Genomic DNA, 14836 nt, shown 5'->3' with positions numbered 1-14836 from the left:
GTATACCTGCTCAGTGAAGACAATGAAATGTCATGATGTTTTGTTCAAATGTATGTTTGAAAAGCAATCCAAACCTATGCCAATCAAATGTTATGTTATGTTAGGGGAAAAAATATGTCTTTATCATGACCAAAGCAATATGTTTGTGCTTAGGACAGTTCAAAAAGCATTTCACAAACAAGACTTCAGCATATATGTTATGTTTAGCAAGCATTTGCTTAGTAGATATAGGGAAAATGTACTATATTTGAGTTGGAATCCATTTTGTCCAGAAGCCTCAGAGAGAAAGACAGCTGTTGTCTGCAAGCTGGGTGTCATCAAAAGGAAATGCAGAGTCTGTTAGTAGAGACATTGCTTGGAAAGGAATCAAAGATACATCCCCAATTGCTCTTTTATAAGAACAAAATTAAAGGAGAGCACCTAATTTATTTATAAGCAATAAGTTTAATAATGTAAATGCAAAAAGTGAATCAGTATAAAACAAATGTTTAATAATGCGAAGAGTAAATAAGTTTGGAAATAGGGAATAAGGTAAGAATCAGATGAACTCTGTGTCACCCCTCTGAGTCCAAAGCTGGGTGAAGGCAGAGGTCATAAGCTAGGATGGCACGGGAGGCCCCAGTAATAAAACCATTTGACATAAGGATTAGATAAGAGGTTTCAAAGAAACTGTCAAGCTAATTAAGTTGATACCTAGAGTCAAGCAACAGCTTCAAAGAGTTAAGAATGTAAACCCCCCTCCAACCTATGGGCTGCTTTTGGACAGAGAAAATAGGATTTAAACAAAAGGAAAACACAGAGAGAGAGGAAGAACAAATATGTTGAATTTTAAGGGAAGCTTACTTTGAGAATTAGATATTAATGAGTGATCATAGTTAGGTCAGTTATTTTTCTTACGCTTAGCAGAGCTTCAGAACAAAAGGGAGCATTTTAAAGTTTCTGAAGCCGCAATAAAAGGGGATAGGGTTACAAGATCCTGCTACCAGCACTAATAAAACTAATAAAATCTAATGAGAATTACCAAAGGTCATAAAATCATTAGCAAGGAGGTAAACAGAAGCTACATGAAGATGGATTCGAGTAGACTAAAACAGAAGCAAGATCGTTCTAATCTAAAGGGACACTTCATACCTGCAACTGAATAGAGAGCCAGTGGTTTGCATTCAAATACACAGAAAGTCAAAAGGGATTTTTGACTTTCAACTTTGCCTGTGATAAGTAGAAATACATAGGATGTTTGCAGATATTCTTAATCAATATAAGTCAAGTGTAAAAGTTTAATTGCTAATGTTATTCGAAGCCAGAATATAAAATCCACAAGAAAGAGAAAAGCTAAGTTTACTTAGCCAGCTAATAAGCAGATCTGTCTCAGCCTAAGTTTCCAGAATTTATGGCATGCCACAGATAATGAGACTCTGTAGGTACAGACTTATAATTAGATCATAGCAGTTAGCAAGTAAATTGAATTCTTCACTGCTCTAATCAGTTAGAAAATACAATGAAAGGGTGAATTCTAGTTTTGTTAATATGAGTTAGATTAATAAGAGAAACTAAATGGAAAGGATTTAAGTTTCAAATGTGACTCAAATCAAACGAGTAGAACAAATCTGGAATGTGTTAAATGGGTAACTCCTCACAGTTGAAATTCTTATCTAGCAAAAATATTATATCATGTCAGCTAACTAATAAGCAACTCAGTTTAAGGAGTGAAACTCAGGCGCCAGAGAAAGTTTTAAGTATAAGAATAGTTAATCAAACTGGCAGGACCCGATATCTAAGGAATGTTAGAAGGGGCCCAGTTGAAGAGATTCCAGAGAAAAACACAGCTTGTCTTCTGAAATCATCAGAGCAAAGCTGAGATTTTACAGAGAGAAGAAAACCCTTAAAAACTCAGTTTTTAAGCAAAATATGAAATGTTTGAAATCAGAATCAAAAGAGGAATAAATTGAGAATTATAAAAAGTCTAAACACTAGCTTATCAGAGGCTTAATTAAAGAAATAAAGAAAATATAAAAGTTAAGCTCTGAATAGGATAGAAGCACAGTGCCCCCTACAGGCTTTTTAGAACAGTGCTAGCATTACAGGAAGGGGAGGAGCTTTCCAAATATGGCACAAGTGGTAACCTGAGAGATTCAAATGCACTCTCCTTGGATGGCACAGCCAATCAATGCTAGAGGCCTGTGGCCAATCAAAGGAAAGTTCCATTTCTGATATCATCAGCTCTTAATGAATAGCAGTAAGATTTTTAGAACAAAGAACCTAGGGGTACTTAAAATGAAACATGCATTGGAAAGTTGCTTTTTCTCTGGAGACACGGAGAGAACACAGATCTCTGTGTTTCCCATTTTGAACACCAAGAGAAGCCCATTGCTGGCAATGAATAAGTGCTTGGAAATCACCACGATTTAAGTCTGCTGAGTTTGCTTTTGAACCCTGAAGACACCGTGCAACATGGCTACCATCTTCTCCAGCTTCTTGGCTATTCGGATCAGCTCCTCCGCTGGCCCCACGCTTTCTGCTCTCCCAAGTCTAGGGGGTGGGGGGAGCGTCTCCTTGACTTTCATCCGAGGGGGGCTGTTTGGTTTGCTTGTGCGTGGGGGAGGGGAAAAGGTTTGTGCGCTTCCTGCAAGTTTGACAAGGAAGGTGGGGGCAGGCAGGAGGGAGAGGGAAAGGAAAGCAAAGGGGAAGGTGGGGAGGGAAAAAAGGAGGTGGAGCCATCCAAGCACTTCAGTGCAGAGCAGTCATAGCAGGGGGTGGCTGGGCTAAATAGAGCAGGCCAGGATTAAGCGCTGGAAAGCTTTCCAAGGTGGAGGCAGGCAGGGCAGTGGTTGTGCAGGTGGCTGATCTGTGGCTACTGTGGGGCTAAGGCAAGGTTTCTTAAACTGTGGATCAAGACCCTCTAGCTCAGTGGTTCGCAAACTGTGGATCCGGACCCGATTTGGGTGGGTCCCCTAAGGGGGAGTGGAAAGATCGGATAGCTAATAGCCTCAAGCGCTGAAGCTGTTCAAAAATCAGATCGCTGCTAACTGCCCTGCAAAGAGTGGAGCTCCTGCAGCTTTGCAAAGAAGCTGCCAACTGCCCTGCAAAGAGTGGAGCTCCTGCAGCTTTGCAAGGACGTTGCCAACTGCCCTGCAAAGAGTGGAGCTCCTGCAGTTTGCAAAGAAGCTACTAACTGCCCTGCAAAGAGTGGAGCTCCTGCAGCTTTGCAAGGTATCTGCCAACTGCCCTGCAAAGAGCGGAGCTCCTGCAGCTTTGCAAAGAAGCTGCCAACTGCCCTGCAAAGAGTGGAGCTCCTGCAGCTTTGCAAAGAAGCTGCCAACTGCCCTGCAAAGAGTGGAGCTCCTGCAGCTTTGCAAGGACGTTGCCAACTGCCCTGCAAAGAGTGGAGCTCCTGCAGCTTTGCAAGGTATCTGCCAACTGCCCTGCAAAGAGTGGAGCTCCTGCAGCTTTGCAAGGACGTTGCCAACTGCCCTGCAAAGAGTGGAGCTCCTGCAGCTTTGCAAAGAAGCTGCCAACTGCCCTGCAAAGAGTGGAGCTCCTGCAGCTTTGCAAAGAAGCTGCCAACTGCCCTGCAAAGAGTGGAGCTCCTGCAGCTTTGCAAGGACGTTGCCAACTGCCCTGCAAAGAGTGGAGCTCCTGCAGCTTTGCAAAGAAGCTGCCAACTGCCCTGCAAAGAGTGGAGCTCCTGCAGCTTTGCAAAGAAGCTGCCAACTGCCCTGCAAAGAGTGGAGCTCCTGCAGCTTTGCAAAGAAGCTGCCAACTGCCCTGCAAAGAGTGGAGCTCCTGCAGCTTTGCAAAGAAGCTGCCAACTGCCCTGCAAAGAGTGGAGCTCCTGCAGCTTTGCAAAGAAGCTGCCAACTGCCCTGCAAAGAGTGGAGCTCCCGCAGTTTGCAAGGTAGCTGCTAACTGCTCTGCAAAGAGGTGGGTGTTTTATTAAAAATTTAAATTTAACACATTTAAATGAATGGGGACCCACCTGATATTGGCCAATAACACACCTAATGGGTCCCAACCCACAGTGGAGGGGGCACTAAAATTTTAGGTTGCCCTGGGTGACAGATGCCATAGGTATGCCACTGGGGCAGCACTTCTCATTAGAACATAAGAACAGCCCTGCTGGATCAGGCCCAGGGCCAATCCGATCTAGCTTCTTGTATCTCACAGCGGCCCACAAGATACCTTGGGGATCACACAAGACCACAAGATTGCATCTTGCTGCCACTTCCCTGTGTCTAGCATTCTGTTTATGCTCACCCCCCCCCGACATCTTGAAGTTCTCAAGTCTGTTGCGTTCCCAAAAGGTGTCTCAAGATGGTCTTCCAGCACATGCACGGAATCTTGGAGAGCCCCAGACCTCTGGCATATGCACAGAGTGGCAAAGCACAGAGCCCAACACTGACTATTGGTGAAGAGCTAGAACAGGAGGAGAATGAGGAAGGAGAGCTACAATGGAAGGCAGGAAGGCAGATGAGTAAACCAACTGGGGGCAGATGGCAGCCACTTAATGGTGTGATTGCGGAGCTCCTGAAGGGATCACAGGGAGAACCAGTGTGCCTAGGAACACACTTTGGGAAACACCACGGTGGAATCATGCAAGTGAAGAAAGGAAGGACCAAGGGAAAGCAGACTATGACTACATAAATGGCAGGTTTTGGTAGCCAGTGTGGGAGGGATGTTTTGAAGGGGAACCAAAGACAAACTTCTCACACCTCCTGGAGAAACATTATGACACTCACCAAGCTGAATGTTCCTAGGTCATGGCTGCCAGGCACTGCAGTCTCTTGATGTCACAAAGGGCTGGTGGTTGACTTATCAAGTACTATGGGCTTTGGGCTTTTGTCTTTGGCCTCCTAGGCAAGAGAAGACTTTGGGCTTTGGGCTCCTAGGCAAGAGACTTTTTGGCACTGGTTATCTATGTTCATAGAGTTTGATTTGTAGAAGCCCTTGGCCACTAACATTTCTGAATAGCTTTAGTTTTGCTGCAATCTTTATTCGTCATACACTGGATACATCCATCTTTGTTGTGTTTGTTTATTGCTCTGGAAGCTCATAAATTAGGCTGTAGCATTAAAGGGCATTTTCTTTCTTTCTTTCTTTCTTTCTTTCTTTCTTTCTTTCTTTCTTTCTTTCTTTCTTTCTTTCTTTCTTTCTTTCTTTCTTTCTTTCTTTCTTTCTTTCTTTCTTTCTTTCTTTCTTTCTTTCTTTCTTTCTTTCTTTCTTTCTTTCTTTCTTTCTTTCTTTCTTTCTTTCTTTCTTTCTTTCTTTCTTTCTTTCTTTCTTTCTTTCTTTCTTTCTTTGTAACCCTAGTTTGTTTCATCAGCTTTTTCATAGGGTTTGTTGCGGTGAGCCTCCTTTGTGTGAGTCAAACATGGCGTCTCAACAACCCGATGAGGTCAGTGGATTTTTGATTCTCCCAAGGTACCTTCCAGATGTGGGGTTGATGGGCTGCAACTCGGCCCAACCTATGGCAGGGCACAACAGTACCACAATATTTGTGTAGCTCCACAATGAGAACAGAGAGAGGCATAGTCAGTGCTTTTTGTGTAAAAAAAAAAAAAAAAAAAAGGTGCAGGAACTCACAACTTGTTAATCTTTTATTTATTTATTTATTTATTTATTTATTTATTTTTCTTTCTCATTCACAGCTTACTGAGTTCACCAGTGACACCAGCACCTCCCTTAGCCAGGTGGATGATCCCTTAAGGTAAAGCATTGTGCGTTTCCTGTCACCTTTAGTGGCTCAAAGCCAGAAACATGGGGCCCAACCCTATCCCCCCTGCCAGCCCATAGTGCACAGTGCTGCAGACAGAGCACATGCTGCATTCTATGGTGTGTGTATGTGTGTGTGTGTACCAGACAGCCCAGGAGATAAGTCAAATGTTTTCCTACTTACTTCCCCATAGGCCACCTGCCCCCCAATGGGTTTCATCAAACCTATAGTAGCTATTCTGCTTGCATAAGTCCAAGGAGACTTCTGGATTGGTTCAGGGCAGGGAAAGGGGATTAGGATTAGGCGGTGAGGTGGTGCCCCTGCCCAGCCCCCTGCCCAGCCTACTGCCTGCCCCAAACTGCCCATGATTCTCCCCTGAACTGCCCCTGCCACCAACCTGCCTGTTCCAGCAGGAGATCTGGAAAGCACTGTTGTGTGTACTTGGCCTCTGGCTCTTTGCTTCGGCAGCCCCAAAGCTTGTGACTCTGATCTTCGCCACCTAAAGAGGTGTTGTAGATCTGAGCAGCCCGGAGCTGGGCTATGCTGCCCAGGAACGGGGTCAGGATCCGGCACAAGTGACGGATCCTGGCCCCACCCCCCACTCTCTTGCCACCTGCCTGCCTGCAGCCTGCTTTCCCTCTGCCCCAAAACTCCTCCTCCCCACACCCCCCAGACCCACACGCCAGCTGAGTTTGGCTGGCATGAACTTACCCATCGTCGGGGCAACAGAAGCTGGATGCAGCCCCTGCGGGCTGGTGCACATTCTTGTGCCAGCCCAGCTGTCTCCACACATGCTTTATGGCACATTTACAACCCTCCTAGGCTGGCGCAAGGGACTTGTGCCGGCCAAGCGCACCATTTGGATTGCGCTCTAATTTGATTTGATTTTTTTGTATGGGGGTGTTAAAAATTTTCCTGCTTGATGATGTCACTTCCAACCATGTCGTCACTTCAAGGTTAATATCTTCACCCAGTGGGTACTGACAGATTGTCATTCTAAAAGTGGGTCCTGATATGAAAGAGTTTGAGAACTACTGATCTAACCCCATGGAATCCAGGCCAAGGAGAGGAACAGCATTCCTCACTTCAGAGCCTTTTTGCAGGTCCAACAACTCTCACTATCCGGCAGTCCATTTTTGCTGAAATCTCTACCATCTCTGGTGACAAGGGAAGGCAATCCTGGGGTGCAAATTTTGAATCTGTGTCACTTGAAGTGCAGACCTGCTACACATGCTCAACATGCTACACTGAGCAGGATTCCTTGAGGGAATCCATGGAGGTGACGCAGATATGGTTAGCCCACATCAGTTTGTTACTAATTGTGTGTGTTTTTTCTTCTCCATCTGTCTCCTTCTCCCAGAAACCTGGGATATTCTGACGGGGAGGAAGTGAGGCTGATGTGGGATCTGGCCACTCTCCAGAATCAGATGATCAGCCCAAACCATCTGATCCGGGCACAGGCTCTGGAGAAGTGTGCAGATCTGCTGGGAGAGATCCAGAGATACGTGAGTCACTGAGGGGAGTAGTTTGGACAAACCTTGTTTTGAACACCAAAGGCTGCCCCTTCCAGGATTGCTGTGCAAGCCGGCTACATGCAATCAGTATTCATTTCTTAAGCACTTCAGAGTATTCAATCTGCTTCACAGATTATATTACTCATCCTTTCAACAACCCTGCAGGGTAGGCCAGTCGTAGAACTACAACATCCCTGACAAAGGGCCAACCAGCTTCTGCGTAAAGATCTCCAATGATGAAGAGTCTACTACCTTCTGAGACATAGTGTTCTACTGCACAATTCTTTGGACCATTAGGAAGTTTTTCCTAATGTTTAATTGAAATCCCCTTTGTAGTCCAAGCCCACTTGTCCCGGTACCATCCTCCAGAGAAACTGGGAACAAGGCTGCTCCATCTTCCATGCAACAGCCCCTTAGATATTGACAGATAGTTCCCAAATCACCCGGTAAACATCTCTTCTCTCAACTCCTTCATGCGAATCCCTTTCAACCTGTCCACATAGGATGCAGTCTCTGGACTCCTCACCCATCCTAGACTCCCTCCTCTGGACCTGCTCCAGTCTTCCAGTAAGAACCTTGCCATAGGTTTCATCATGATTTCATGGCCCAGGAGAGATTTGAATGGGGTTTTCCCAACCTACAGGCAAAACGAGGGAAAGTAGCTCCAATTCAACCAAAGAAAAAAGTGACAGACCAAGACTGGGGTTCTATTTCATCACCTGATTGATTGATTTAGCGTAAGGCATATAATACATGGACATATATATCAGTTAGTCTAGATCAAATGTCAGTGTCCAGTTCATGCAGCCATTCAAAGACAGAGTGACCTTCAAAGAAAAAGTCAGACCATGGGCCATTATACGCCCTCAGTTTGCAGCCAGACACAATGTGGTACATGGTTTGGTGGGAGAACCTACAATCACACTGAGGGGTAGAGACTAGCCCCCATTTAAACACCTGACAAACACCATGTAGGGTACTGATCACCTGATGCTTTAACCACACACAGTGTTCTTTGTTTTTATATTATTACTATTATTGTATTTATTACAGTATTTATATACAAGCATGCCCCCGTATCTGCGGGGGTTCCATTCCAGAACCTCCTACTGTTACCTGAAACTGTGGATGCTGGCAAACACCTGCCCCCCACCCTCTGGAGGTGAGGGAAGCAGACCTCCCCGTCCGTGGCCTCTGCTGGGCTCAGGCTGAGCTTGGCAGCTCAAATAACATAACTTCCGGTTTCACGGAGAAACCAGAAGTGGCTTTTTAAAGCCTTATAAGGCATTAGGAGGTTTGGGGAAGCCCTCTGGGCGAAGCAGAGCTCCCCTCGCCTCCGGAGGGGGCAAGCGCCCAGGGGGTCCTGCGGACTCAATCCACGGATAACTGAATCTGTGGATATGGGATCCGTGCATACCGGGTTCCCCGGGTTCCTATGCCTTTCTCAAAGACTCCTGTTGTTCTCATGATGCATTTTTGTCATTTGCCGCTTGTAATATTGCACTGTTCTGATTGTTTTGTTGAATCTTTGGGAATTTCAGCCAGAAGCCATCATAGGTGTTTGATAAATAGTCAGTGTGCCTGGGTTGTGAGATGTAAAGATGCACAATATCCCTGCAATAGGACGTCTCCTTCCTGCCATCAGGGTGAGCTGCTTAACCCAGCATTGGCTAATCCTCATTTCTCTCCAGCCTTCCGTAGAGTTGCCTTTGCTTCCCCGCCTGGTCACGATCCTCGGTCTCTGCTCGTTGGATACAGATGCCAGGTGCGATGAGAATGCGGTAGAGGTTCTCTGGGAGCTGCTGCCCATCCTGCGCCATCGGGCGGGTAAGTCTGGAAGGAGCTTGAGCTGTTGCCTGCAAAGGTCGCTGAACCTTTTGCCAAGTCGAACAGAATACATCCAGGGACAGATAGAGTGTTTGTGTTTGTTGGGCTGGTCACAAGCACTACCTTAACTCCAGAGCCCAGGTCAGCCAGGGGGATAGACTTGGGCTCCTGTTGTGCTTTGACCTCTGTGGCTGAGGTTTGCTGAGTAGGTAGACCTGGGCTCTCCAAGCAGACTTGGAGCCCAGGTTTACCGGCCTCCCTGGATGAGGTTAGCTGAGTGGATAGACCTGAGCTTCTGCCTGGACTTGGAACCCAAATCTACTGGCTTACATGGATGAGGTTTGCTGAGTAGGTAGACCTGGGCTCTCCACCCAGACTTGGAGCCCAGGTTTACCGTCCTCCCTGGATGAGGTTAGCTGAGTGGATAGACCTGAGCTTCTGCCTGGACTTGGAACCCAAATCTACTGGCTTACATGGATGAGGTTTGTTGAGCAGGTAGACCTGGGCTCCCACCCAGACTTGGAGCCCAGATCTACCTGCTGGGTAGACCTGTGTTCTTGGCTGTGCTTGGGCTGCTTCCCGTGGACAATTTGAGGCTTGCCATGGATCCTTGTTCCCCCCTTGAATCTGCCCCGGAATGCATCACATTTGAAGACTGCCAGTTGAAAGCCTTTTCGTTGTCTGGCCCCTTGGCAAGGCTAATGAAGGCTGGCAGCTTTCTTTTTCAGGCAGCATCTCCCTCTCTTTTCTAGGTGTAGAATCAGTTGCAAGGGGAAGTAGAAGAAACTCAGGGGCCTCCCTCTTGCCCTCCATGCAGTAGCCCTTGCTGCAGCGTTGGAGCATCCAGTGCTCAGTGTGGGTTGCTCCTACTCTGTTGGCTGCCTTGAGCTGAGGGCACTTGGAGTCTAGACAGCATGAGGGTGTTCAAATGGCGCATGGAGGAATTTTCCCAGAGATGACTAAGTTTCTTTTAGGCCCCTTCCCAAAGAGGATGGGGCGAAACAGAGTGAGGGGAGGGTGGCGACGGGAGCAGGCAGAATGGGGGCAGGGAGGGGGTGAAACAGGGTGGGAGGAGAGTGGTAGCAGCCAGAATAGTCTTTGGAGCCTGGGTCTACCAGGCTTCCCCATGTGGAGAAAATGTAGAAAATCATTGCAGAAAGTTAGCAACATTGTCTTTAGGCTCCCAGGAGCATGGGAAATGTCCTGCCTGCAGAAAATGTACTTCTGCAGTAGCTGTAATCGCACCGCTGTGTCCCTGAGCTCTTATACACTCCTTCCTGGAAAGTGGATCCACAAACCAAAGAGCTACTGCAGCAGGCCGGTTGCCTCCTGGATTTGACACCAGGAGTTAAGTGTTAAGGAGTGTCATGTATGCATTCCCTGGCCCGGTGCATATGGCTTGCAGCAGCCAATGCCGCAGCAACCTCAGCATCCCAAGTCCAGGTGAGAAATTTCTGCGGCCCCTCCTTTGGCTGCTGGGCCCCCTTTTTCACTCTGTGCCTGGGTACAAATTACCCCCTCTCATGGGCACTGTTGCCTTGACAGGCACCCGCTAGTCATTGCCACAGGACTGCCTCCTCCTCCCTGCCACCCTCTTGCAGTGGCTGCAGTGACTGTCCTAACTCTGTCGCTGTTTCACCATGTTCCTCTGAGCTTCACCAAGATCTTTCCAGACTAGAGGACCACATATTTTGGCAGTCAATAGTAAGCAACCTTCAGCTGATCTAATGGAGGGTCAAGCAACTGTTCAATACGGAATTCTCTGATCTCATTCCGATGGAGGCCAGGGAGGAGTTGCAATGAAGGGGCATCCGTTGTATGGTGGAATGAGTCGAAGCTGTTTCTTTCCCTTGCAGACATGCTGATAAATTCCTCCTTGAACCAAGTCTCTATCAAGAATGCACTCCGCATCCTGAATGCAACTGATGTAGCACTACCAACCATCTTCAGGAACAACAGCTTCATCCTGGTCAGAGTAAGTTAGCATCACAAGGGACAGAGTACTCCTGACCCCATATGAGAGTGAGTGACAGCACAATCCTATCCTTGGGCTGCTCTGCTGGAACTTGTGTTCCAGCAGCACAACCTATCACACTGCGAAATATAACACTTGAGCACACTGCTGGGTGGCTGCCAGAAACAGTTAGTGGTGCTGACCAGGCAGCAGTGGGTTTCCTATATCCCCCAACAACAGGTCAGCGGGGAAGGCAGGTGTGTGCACGGAAGGGGAGGACTGGGGCATTCCGTGGGAGGGACGGAGGCAGGAGGGGATGGATCCAGCAGCAATGGTGCATGCTGAATCTAATCCCCCCTTTCAGAAACCTCCCTGCCCCTTTTCCCACCTTGGACATACACCACCAACACAGGTGGTGTATGTCCAAAGAGACCCATCGCTAGCCCCAGGGCTTATGTGGGGTTAGTTAAAAAAATGCTTTTTACTTGCCTCCCATAAGAAGATAAGAACAGCCCCACTGAATCAGGCCATAGGCCCATCTAGCGCAGCTTCCTGCAGTGGTGTAGCTAATGAACGTGTAGCCCAGTGCAGAGCTCAAAATGATGCCCTGGAAGTGATTTCACAGCAGGAAGTGATATCAAGCCCAGGCTTTTTTAAAAGTGCAAATTGGGGGGAAACTTGCCTCCTCCCCCAAGGAGCTCATCACCCACTTGATCTGCCATCTCCCCCCAGCCAGTGGCATAGCTAAGGCATCTGTCTGCTACCTGGAATCAAAGATTTTGTGGCCACCCCCATGACAAAATCAAACTTAATTAAGTAAATACATAAAAAGTTTGCCCCTTATTGGTTCAAGACACTGTGCTGGGGTGATGAGGGACGGTTGTTCTCCCCCTGCTAAATAGAAGAGGAGCACCACGTGAAAAAGTGCCTCTTTACCAGTTAGCAGGAGTAGCTGTATTATGATACATGGAAATGAGAGCTGACTCATATTCACATCTTACTGGTTCTCTGCTGTATCATAAGAACATCTCTTTGGCTCTCAGAAAAATCAGTCTCATAAGTCAGCTTTGAGTTAAAGTCGGTTTTTGTTCTTTGAGGCAGTTGTATTTTCGTTTTCTGGTTAATTGGCCATAACTTTTGATAAAATACAGTTATTCTAATGTGGTTTGTTTCATTGAATTCTGCATTAAATAACCTTTCTAATGATATATAACGTGATGGTATTATTTGTATATACCAAGATTTGCTCAATTTTGGCCACTAGTGTCAAGCTCAGCTTGTTGCCCCCCTAAAGCTTGTTGCCCGGTGTGACTGCTACCCCCTGCACTGCTACCCCACTGGCTTCCTGTATGTCACAGTGGCCCACCAAATGTCTCAGGGAGTACACAAGACAACAAGAGACCTGAATCCCGGTGCCATCCCTTGCATATGGTGTTCTAAGGTAACCCACTTCTAAAATCAGGAGGTTGCACATACACTTCATGGCTTGTAACCCGTGATGGACTTTTCCTCCAGAAATTTGTCCAATCTCCTTTTAAAGGCACCTAGGCCAGATGCCATCACCACATCCCATTTGTCTTCAGGTAGTTCCCACCTACCATAGGATGCAGTGTGAGGAGCACCTGCATTGCTGCTGTTGGTGGGTGAAAGGATTGGGGCCTGAGTGTGTGTGTATATGGGGGACATCTAATTCATTCCTAATTCATTCCTCCCTTTGACTCACCATTCATTTTTTTGGCTTTCTGCCCCTTTGTTTCTTGTGTCTGGCTCTATAGTTTCTGTCTATTAACCTTTCCACCCCTCCCTGGCTATGCAACATTTTACTAGTAATAATTTAGACCCGTCTCTTGGTCCAAAGGAAAACATATGAGAAAAGCAAGGAGGAAAGGGTGTGAAGCCTTCCATGGTCTGAGGCCTCACTGCGTCCTAAACTTCAGGGTTCTTCCAACCTGGAAAGGAAGAGGAATGGGGCTGAAAGACTGGGGGAAAATGTAGGTGCTTGGAGGTTAAGCCAGTAGTTCTCAACCATTTTAGCCCCATGACCCACCTTCAGCATGGAGCTCAGCAACCCAGATGTTTTGGCGTTGGCGTAATGATGCCATCACATCGCTGCCCAAACATCTGGGTTGCTGAGCTTTTGCATTTTTTTAAACACAAAAAGCTCACCTGTGGAACATGTTTCTGTCAGCAACAACACAATGCATCTCAGCCCAGAGGGGGCCAAGCATTCTGCTTTCCGGTCTACAGCCCACTCTGGTCCTTGTCGCGTTGTGTTCTTGTTCATGAAAACATGTTCAATGAGAAAAACACACTCCAGAAGGTGTGCTTTACAAGTAATAAAAAAAAAATCCGCAACAGCTCAGCAAGCTCATGCCATGTTATGCAACCTGCCAAAAATCAGTTTGTGACCCACCTGTAGTTGTGACCCACAGTTTGAGAGCCACTGGTTAAGCCTGGCGCAAACACAAGATGTTCAGTTGTGTTCAATACAAGATGTTCAATACAATAATGTGTATTATTGCTAACATGGCAATAATGAAGTGAAGGCAAATAACCTTAACTAACCATTTCGGTGCTTTTTTTGGTGCACATAAGCACCTTCATTGTTGGCTTAAACCAGTAGTGCGCAATCTTTAGGAGCCTGCAGACCACTGAGGCAAAAATTAGAATTGTCGTGGACAATGTGGAACCCCCCCTCATTCCCACCTCACCCCTACACACAAAAAATGCACAGCCTATCAGAGAGAATGGACCACCCACAACCACAGCCAACACTTCAGTGCTGGCTGTGGGCGGTCTGATCTCCACCCTCTATGGTGGTCCATGTGGAAATGCTCACTTGGCAACATGGAAGTGATTAAAGGCATGTTGTTGTTTTTTTCCTGAGACTGTGTGGACCACTTCTCAGGGTCTCACGGACCACCTGTGGACCACAGGTTGGGAACCAGAGGTTTAAACTAAAGGTGGTGGTGTTTTATTTTCATCTTAATCATTGTTAAATATTTACAGTCACATGAAAGCGTAAGACCCAGTAGTTGAGAGACAGGTTGGAAATAAGAATAAGGGCCCAATCCTCTCCAACTTTCCAGTGCTGATGGAGGCACAATGCAGCCCTGAGGTATGGGAACAAATGTTCCCTTACCTTGAGGTGGCTTCCTTGACTGCTTCCCCACTGCAGGATGTGGCACACACCCCTTTGGTATGCTGCATCAGCACTGGAAAGTTGGATAGGATTGGGCCCTAAGGCAAATTCATGGCTCCTGACAAATGTGACTCAAATGGAACCTTCTCAGATGATGAAAAGGCTTTTGAACTGATTAACACAGTGGTCCCCAAAGTGTGGTTTGGGACCCACTGGTGGGTCACGCCCTGATTTTTGGTGGGTAGCATAAGGATGATGGAAAGATCAGATAACTAATTGCCTCAAGCCCTGAAGCTATTCAAAAATGAATGAGTGAATGAATAAACCTTGATTGGGCATAGATAGAGAAATCATAAAAGCAAACATAATTAGTCCTAATCCCGTTGATCAAAAACGGAGTTAAGATACTAAATTACTAATAAAACATTTACAGTTCAACATAAAATATCAACATTTTTGACAAATTACATTAAGAAAGCTTAGAAATCACCATAAGTAAAAATTTAGAAACTCCATCTAGCACATCTGGTGAGCAGTCATTAGGAGACACTTCAGTTTTGCCTCATCCGAAAGCCCATTCATTTTGCCAAGAAGTGATATAAGTGTGGCGGGATCTAGTGTGCCGAGGACAATAAAAAAGAATGTGTATGATTGAGTCAACATTTCCCAAATTTCAAGGGCAGAGGCGT

Source organism: Tiliqua scincoides, chromosome 10 (assembly GCF_035046505.1).
Source record: "Tiliqua scincoides isolate rTilSci1 chromosome 10, rTilSci1.hap2, whole genome shotgun sequence".
In the NCBI taxonomy this organism is placed as follows: Eukaryota; Metazoa; Chordata; class Lepidosauria; order Squamata; family Scincidae; genus Tiliqua; species Tiliqua scincoides.
The sequence above is the reverse complement of the archived record's forward strand: the minus strand, read 5'-3'. Positions refer to the sequence as shown.